Source organism: Emydura macquarii, unplaced genomic scaffold (genome assembly GCF_026122565.2).
Source record: "Emydura macquarii macquarii isolate MOO-44397 ecotype Brisbane River unplaced genomic scaffold, CSIRO-AGI_Emac_v2 contig_1477, whole genome shotgun sequence".
Classification (NCBI taxonomy): Eukaryota; Metazoa; Chordata; order Testudines; family Chelidae; genus Emydura; species Emydura macquarii.
In genome coordinates, this window is record NW_027131614.1 from 7,171,698 (window position 1) to 7,180,808 (window position 9,111).

General features: G+C 38.0%; 1 long non-coding RNA gene across 1 annotated transcript; it reads right to left on the reverse strand.

Moving 5' to 3' along the window:
• Positions 1-2,048: 2,048 nt before the first annotated feature.
• On the reverse strand, positions 2,049-8,750 carry LOC137156806 (uncharacterized). The gene is made up of 3 exons (XR_010920906.1): positions 8,715-8,750; positions 8,305-8,408; positions 2,049-2,110 (listed from the first exon to the last, which is right to left on the reverse strand). It is a non-coding gene; the product is annotated as an uncharacterized lncRNA (long non-coding RNA).
• Positions 8,751-9,111: the final 361 nt, after the last annotated feature.

The window sequence follows — 9,111 nt, forward strand, 5'->3', positions numbered from 1 at the left end:
AGTACTAGAGAGCCCAAACCACAATGCTGGTTCAACCTTTTCTGTTAGCTACGCTGCTATTCCATTGGGAATTTTTTAAAAGCAGTTTTTATTTGATTTGATCGGGATTAGGTACTGTATCTCCGTGACAAAGTTAAAAAAAAAAAAAACCAACCCTGAAATGTGAATTCAGTCATTTTGTTGCTGAAACTCAGAACCTGCAATCAGTTACCATGTAATTAAATGGATTTCTTCTGTCTAGTGAATGTATTAATTATTTGCCATATAACATAATGCTCCCTCTTCTCTTGTACACAGACACAATCCTTGGAACACAGTTTGTTTCATCTGATACTTTTCATGACTTTAGTAATTTAAAACCATTTTAAAATAGCAACCAAAAACTGCTGTACAAGTATTTATGGAGACAAGATACCTTTATAGACAAGAAAACCCACCTCAGTGGCATTCATTGATGAAATTTATGTTTAAGATTTATCTGTACATCACAGAGATAGAATTTTTCAGCGATGCGGTAAACTGCAATTTGAAACCATGTCCACTTTTCAGTGTTTCACAGTTCTGATCTCATGTTTAAGAGAAAAAAAATTGCTTTAAAGATAATAACACCTTTGGAATGTTAATAGTACAAAACTTTCAAAAGGTAAAATTATTTCTTAGCTGAACTAGCAAAGAAGCAGATTGGCTTAGTCCATTTTGCACCTTTGTGCTAGAGAATCACTGGGTTTAAATTACAGCAGCTTCAGTCTTTGCTTTTCAATCCCTTAATCCTTAAGGAGCAGAGGTTTCAGTTCAAGACAACTTCACACAGAACATAAGAAAAGACTCTGTGAGCCTACCTCAAGTATGATGATCATTTTTTCAGCTGTAATCTTTCACTTGCATCCCATAGCAAAAAATGACTGAGGAAACCAGTGTCAAATAATTAATGCATTTTCAGTGAAGGGCTCTTTTCCACTATGGTTTAATACACATGCATGAAAAGCAGTAAATGCTTTCATGTGAGCCACTTGTAGACATTTGCACCTATGGTTTTCATCACTATTTTACTGGTATTCCCTCACATTAGTGAGCCTTTGTGAGATGCTTGAGCTCAAATGGAAAAGGAAGCTAGCCTGGGAGGTTTTACATCTGGTAGCCAACACTATTACTTAAACAAGCTACGTCAGTTTTCAAAAAAGCTACATAGGTCGAATCAGGGCAATTATGTTCTGATCTAAGACGCATACATTTGTCAATTATTTCCAGGTGTTCTTTAAGCAACATATTTTCCTTATCTGTAATTAATATTTTGCTAATAGGGCTAAAGCAAAATGTTAGAGGCCTCTCAACTTGTCTTGATTTCATTAACACCAAGTTCTTACAGTTCTACAGTGCTTAGGTTTTCAAGCATTATGTTAGTTTATGTCACAACTATTATTTAAATGATAATTTCCAGGTGCTGTGTGGGGTTTTTTGTTTTTAATCAAAGGGAATGAAAATGTAATGACTTATAGAAGTTTGCTTCCTCAGGACTTAAACTGTATGTAGTGCAAGTGATCATAATTTATTTTCAGAAGAATTCTGGAAACTTATGAAAACCTTTAGTTATATTGGTACCCAGCATTTTGAACCTGCTGGTATTTGCTAATCCATGTGAGGTTTTGAAAAATGTTTAACTAAATAGTGCATAAATAAGTATCCTTTACCAATTATGAAACATTCAGATTAACCCTGAAACTCTGAAAGCCCGTGTGGCTGTCACAAACAAGATACATCAGGGAATCATAAAAATAAAATCAAGGAATCAAACAAACACCGCAGACCTTTGTGGACAAGCAAAAGTGGTTTTAATGACTACTTTTTTTGAATTATAATATTAGAGTCATAATTTTAGGTGAATTTTTTCTTTTTTGTCTCTCCTATGAAGCTTGTGCTAAAAAGTGCTGACATTTTAGAATTATAAAACTCAGCTAACACTCCATTCCTTTTCAGCTAGCTAAAATAATGTACTTTTTGGAGAATGCAAAATGTATGCAGCAGCACAGAGTTAAATTTTTTATTCTTGATCTTCTTCAAACATTGTTTGACCTTAATCAACATCTTCCAACAAGCTTAATGTGACATAACCCTGAAACAAAAACACACAGCTCTTAGGTCCGGCTCTGGAATGAAAAAGCTGTGATTATTAGTCCTCTGTGTGATCTTTTCAGATTGCACTGATGAGATGAAGTTTAATCTTGTTTCTCTCCTCTCCAGTACCACAAACCACAGGCAGTTTAAGGCAGCCTGGAAATCTCTTACATCTGGAAGAGCAATAATTCATGGGATTTCACTTGACAGCCATGACAGGCAGCAGGGCAGCCAGAAACAACTGTCTCTTATGTTGTGCTATTTGCAAAAAGTCAGAAGAGGAGGAGCAGGCATAGGACCACATCCTTCTTTAGCATATGTTAGAGGAGGAAACCCTTTTATTTTCTGCCAGATGCTCCATGAATAGGACCTAAATATTACATAGACAGTAGCTATCACTTCCAAACAAAATTCCTTGGTGTCTGCTAAACTGCAAAGCATATGAAGGCCTATTGTCTGGCAAAGGGTCATGGTTAAATTTGCACAGATTTTTTTTTATAGATATTTCAGATTCTACATTTTGATTTATAGGCATTTGCACACCCTGCTGTGCATGAATATGATACCATCTTCAGAGCAGGATTATTTCATGAAATGTATATGGGATTTAGCTACAGTAACTTTTACGGGGCAGCTTAGAATGGCCAGCAAAGTACTAGAATTTACTGCAGCACAGCTTGTGCTGTCAGACTCATGGCTGGTGTTTATGATTTCTGCAGAAGCAGAAATAAACAACTTCTCCTTAATGGCTCTCTTTATGTGTAGGCAGCAGTAGCTCTATCTGGTCTCACAACGGTAGCTGGTGCAGTGGTCTGTCCCATTTCATGTGGAACCAATGTCTGAAAATTTGCATTTCTGCTTTTCTGAGTTTTCTGTGGAAGTAGCCAGGAATGAATAAATCAACTGCAAATGTTTGAATAAGTAGCATTCCATTCTACTGCTTTTTTGTGCTATAAATACATTTTGGCTAAAATGGCCAGTTTTTGGAGTGAGAGCAAAATGATCAGATTCATTTCTGCTTTTTCTCACAGTCTATATCCACTCTGTAAATACTTCGCTATCAGCTCAGACTTACTTACATTACTGTTTTAAGGAAAGAGTATGGTTTTGTGAGTGGCTGTAGTCATGTAGCTTAATCAACATTTTTATATACATTTAATATGTATTTAAGTAAACACTGAAAATTGGATAGGCTACTTTACCCACTGTACAGATGAATTAAATATATTTTTCAACATTTATACACATAAAAAAATAGAATAACTAGAATGTAATTGTATAAGTAAAGCTTTTTTGATGTAACAACTGTTTTGAAAGTTCAAAAGAATGTCGACATGCACTGTATATATAAGAAGGCAGAAAATACTTTTCTTTAAAGAAATGAGACAACTGCTCTATGCCAAAGAAAAACAATTCCTTTGCCAAACTACACATTGTTAACTTAAAATGTGTTCCATGTGGAAATAGGAAGACTGATCTGATGGAAAGGCTAGCGATCTAAAGTCAGCTGGCTCTGTGCCTGTCAACTACACATTTTGGCTTCCAGTTTTACAACTAGAATTGAAAATATTTATTTTCTCTCTTTTTTTTTTTTTTTTTTTTTAAAGAATGATCCTCTCTTTTCCTAGTGATGCAATGAATTTGCCAGTAAACATGAATCTATAAACTTCCAAATTGTAAGCAAGGACGACACAATTTGGATCACATGTATAAACCAGATTATGAATTTTAGAGATTTTATCTGACATTGCACTCATTTTCTGAAGCTAATTTGCCATTTTTATATATTCATCAACATTTTCTGGAAAGAAATTAAATTACCTTATCTTTTCAGTCTGAAAAATATATATATATAAGCACAAGTTAGACACACATTTTTGGGACGCACAATATCTTTATAGGTAGCAATATTTTACCTTTCAGCACTGCTTAGCATGATCTATGTAGAACAATCCTTTAAAACAAGTTTCGTTTTCAACCCTCCCCAAACAGGAGTCTTAGAGTGCCCCTATAGCATGTTACAAACACAAAGATTCACAAAGAGATGAATGAAACAGCTAAATTACACCTGGGTAAGGCTTTAAGAGGCTGTTGCCCCATGATACTTTCTAAAAGATTCTCCAAACTTCATTTGTTATTCACATTAAACTTACATCCATCATCCTAGTTTGGTACATATTTTCCAGCACATGATGCATGGTAATTAAGAATACAGAAGGATCTATTCATTGTGGAGTATTTTCACATTCTTTAGGTACACTGAGTACTATGATGTTGAATTTTGATTACTGTACTAGATTTCTGGCCACACAGAGCATATTTGCTTTTATTTTTGGTTTTAAAATATTCTGAACACATTTAGCATGGCTGCAGATAGTTAAAAAGCAGAATTCAGCTGTGATTCAGCCAGAGCTGTTTATTGCAAATATGATTGTACAAGACTTCCCCCCCTTCACTAGAATACCCACGTTTTATTTATGATTTTGGATTTTATTTCACAGCATTCCAGTTTAGTTTAGCATGATGTATTTAATAACCATGTCTACTGTCTTAATTACCCTATAAAGCAGGGTTCCATTGGCATTTGACCCTCCACAGCATTCCAGAGAAACTGCAGGACCATGATAATTACCAACTGCCTGTGAGAAAATTAAACAAAAAAGGCCTAACTTTTAAACCACCATTTTAAACGACCTATTACATCTCAAGAATAAATCATTGATGAAATAGCCTGCTTAACAGGAAAATAGCTATTCCATAGCAAAGAATTTCCCCTTGCATGATCATGAAGAGAATATTAAGTATTCTTCAGCTCAAAAGGTTAGGTTTTATGTCTGTCCAATGCCTTTTAATGACACATTTTTGTGTAATTTTACTCTAATCAAAGCCTTTTCCTATATAGGTTGTAGACTATGCCTATTTTGCCAGTCTTAAACTTTTTAGTATTCATAGAATATCTATTTAAACACGTGCAGAAAAAACTCCATGTTTATAAATGTAGTATCTTTTATCATTAAAAGAATCTCCATTAACATAGCTTGATTTACTTTGATTAGCATAGCCATTTGCTATATATTTTTCAGAAAAAACCTGCTAATCAGTTTAAACTCAGACTAGTTTAGTACACCACATTGTTAACACAGTCCAAAAATTCTAATCAATTTTGAAAATCTAAATCACAGCTTGATTAATTTGATCACTGTGTCGTTATTCTGTAACTAATGGCAATTACTATATGTATTTCTTCAATAAGAGTTCTATTTCATCTGTCTTTTGCTAAATGCCAGCTTGTATTTTTTCTAAATAATTCAGCTTAGCTGAAAACTGACACTTCCAGACAAGATCCCCACTCCACATAACCAAGGTGAAGTTAGGACCATATCTAAAATAAAATGTACCTACTAATTATACAACTAGGGGTAGTATTGCCTTTCACTCTACATGGACAATACAAGGGTAGAAAATGAGGGAATATCTGTTACTTTTAAAATACATACCAGAACATTTTCTAAACTTTCTTAAAACATTTGACTTGAAAAGGCTCTCTGTTTTCAACACAAGCAACTAGAAGTTTAGTGAACAAAGAGTTTGAGAGAGAGCCAAGCCACAAATAGTAATAGACAGGGAGCTTGAAAAATAATTCTATCTTCAATCAAAAACTGTGCAACCCCTCTCTCTACCACTTATGGCCCAGCATAAGACTTGTGACACATCAGTATGGTTAAAGGCCTCTGACCACATTAAACTTCTATTTAAATTCCAGTTAAACCAGTAAACCAAACCAAAGGTTAAATAGGCAAGCAATTTTTTGTGGTGAACTTCCAAACTACGGGCCTTCAAAACCCCTGCACATCTGTACCCATCCCAAACTTGACACTCCCCTGATATTGTACACCCATTGCTGTCTACTGAAGCACAAACTGCCTAATCACTTAACCCAGAGCTGGAGTCAATGATGTGCCCTGGGAATGGTTGGAATGCTGTGGAAGGTCAAATACCAATGGAGCTCTGCTTTTTAGAGTAATTAACACAGTAGACAAGGTTATTGAATACAACATGCTAAACTAGATCGGAATGCTGTGAAACAGAATTCAAAACCATTACTACAATATGGATATTCTACCCCCAACGAGGGAATGAACACAGAGGCCAGGGCAATAAGCTCACTCACTCATTTAAAACTGAGAGCTATGGTATAGGGAGGCTGCCCCACCAAAGGATGGATTTCCCCCTCTTTTCAGGCATCTTATCACTCACACTATGGCTCAATAAGATGGTCATGTGTACTTGTCTGAGGTGTTCTTTGCATGGCAGCTGCCACACACTGAGTCTCTAAGTTCTGGCATGAAGCCTGCTTGCTTCGTCCTTCACGACCAACACTTCAATTAACCTATGGGCCAAACTGAGCCCCAAAGTCTCTCAAGGAGTCCCCACTCTCCAAACCCAGCTCCATGATGCCACAATTCACCCACAAATCACATGAAACCACATGATTATTTGGTCCTCACAGAGAGAAAAAAAAAAGGAGGGTGACAAGGAGGACTCAGTAACAGCATTATGGATTATGGACAATTGAGTATTACGAATACAGAGAAAACAAATACCAGGTGTCTCTGCGGACAATACCATTTAAAAACAATTATACATCTGGATTTCTGGCAGCTGTTTAACTGTGTCTATAACACTATGCAAAATTTAGTGTAGGGAATGAGGAAGAACACCATATCAAAATGAAAATGTAGAAGGAAATCTGACAAGAGAATATGATCATTTCAATTAGAATTTGGCCAGAAGCTCTGGGTTGACACCCCTAGCATTTTGAAAAATGCCATGGGCTCCTAACCATACGTGGTCAGAATGTTGGTCTTATGCAAGACCCTGACCTATGAGGATTATTAGACCTAAATTATGTGATAGGATTCCAAATTTATTCAGCCAGGACCCCAGGATTATGTGTCACTGCCCTTTCTGAAGTCTTTCCCCCTTTACTGCCTCCAAGCCCAATTCAACCAGTATGTCACTCCTCATTATTTTGTTGATATCAAATTAAATTTATGTTATAATTCTCCAGAATTTTTAGTATATTGCAGATCTGTGTATTGAGAATGAATAACTTAATTGTAGAAGTTGTCAGGTGAACTGGATAGCTGTGTAAGGGACAGCTGGGAGATTTGTCATCTAAGAAAATGTAGGAGGAAGCTTTGGCATCCAAGAGTCAGTGGAGATTTTTGTTAATAGGGAAGGATACATCTCTATTTTCACCCTCCTTTTTGGCAGGACCAGTGGTGAGAGTGGGGAAGAGGAAGGTTTTAATTTCAGGTGCCCCACACCAGCAACCAGGTAATACCGTGCATCCCAACCTCAATATTTTCCACTACGTACAATAAAGTTGTAGAAAAATATTAGCAGGGTTCTTTTAAAATGATCAGCAACTGGGATGGGGTATACAAACCTCACACAGGGCAATAAGGAGTTAAGGAGCTGCTCTGGCCTCAGCCAGCCCCACCTGAAAGAGATGCAGGGGCTGGTGAAGGAATTAAAAGAAAGTAGAACATCTCACTTGGGGGCAGACGAGGGAGGAGAGTAGACCTGCAACTTGCAGATCCTAAGAGAAAAGCTGAGGGAAGGCAGGATATCTCCCTACAATTGCCCAAAGGTCCCTCCCTGGGGGGGAAGAGAGGATCTGCTTCAGGTACAGCATGAGAGGGACTCATATCCACTCAGTTTATTTGTGTTAATTCCCCTTGTTTGGTTTATGGACTACCCCTGAAGGGGAGAGACTTGGAGCCAACCTGGCTGGAGGACCAAGGTGTGACAGGAGGCAACTGCCTTTTGAGAAGGAAAGAATTACCACTCCTTGCCTGGCCATGAATATGCACCATGTGATGAGCTGACCTCCTTCATGCTTTGCTGTACAACGAACTGTGAACAACAAAGGGATAGTAGTAAGCGGCTCAGGGAGAGCAGCCTTAATGTGCTTCTGGGTGTCAGAGCCTTTTGCTGTCCTCACAGGGCCCTGGGCTGGAACCTGGTGGAGTGGGAGGGCCGGGCTCCCCAACCAAAGCCTCTTCTGCAAGTCAAAGGTCCTAAACCATGACCACCAGGCAATGCTCCCCCTGAGCAAAGACTATTACAGCAACTAAAGGGTTAAAGACTACACTTAAACTGTCATTAGGTTTCACTGTTACTCACCTAGTTGAGAACAAAGAGCCAAATTTACACTTTTCAGAGTGAGTCTCTGAAGATTCATGCAGACATCAATCCATCAATTTGTGTTCTCAGAGTTTTCTATGCACCTATAAGGGATAGAGACAATTTTTTAAAATGAAAGTTTACTCTCTAGAAAACACGTATGAGGCAATTTAAAAACAATTTGCAAGTATACAGCAGTTTATAAAGCTCCATACTTGTACTATTCATGGGGCTCTCATTTTCAGTTTTGACTGAAAGAGGCTGTCTCCATGATCAGTGCCTCCTAGCAGTGACTAGAAGGAAGTGTGCCACCTAAAAACCATCCGTACACCTTTCAGCATCTTGGTCATCAATAATCTCTCATCAGAGTCCTGATCATCCCTGAACCTGTGCACCTTGTGTAAACTGACCTAAGGTGATATGGCTGAAATAATTTCACAGCCTCCATTCCAAGACTAATTGCCAGAAATGTCTGTTGATTGTTAATGAGATGTTTTACGAACACTTGGTTTAGCTGAACTGGTGTCGCTCTGGGTATTAGCTCTTTCAGGCGATGCCCTCTTGCACGGCTCCCGCACCGTCTCTACAACACTGCCATCCGTCTACAGCCTCTCTCGCCGCCTCAGGAACTGCAGAATCCTCAGCTTCTGGCCATGTCACTATCTGTGTTCCCCTCTTTTGGGGAAGGGGGGAGGGTGTTATTTCTTCAATAGTCCTAGGCAGTCTTCCTGTTCACTGCCTTTTTGTCACTCACCCAGTGGCTGGTAGAGAAAGCCAGGCTCACCCTTTCTCTGGGTTCCAGCTCAG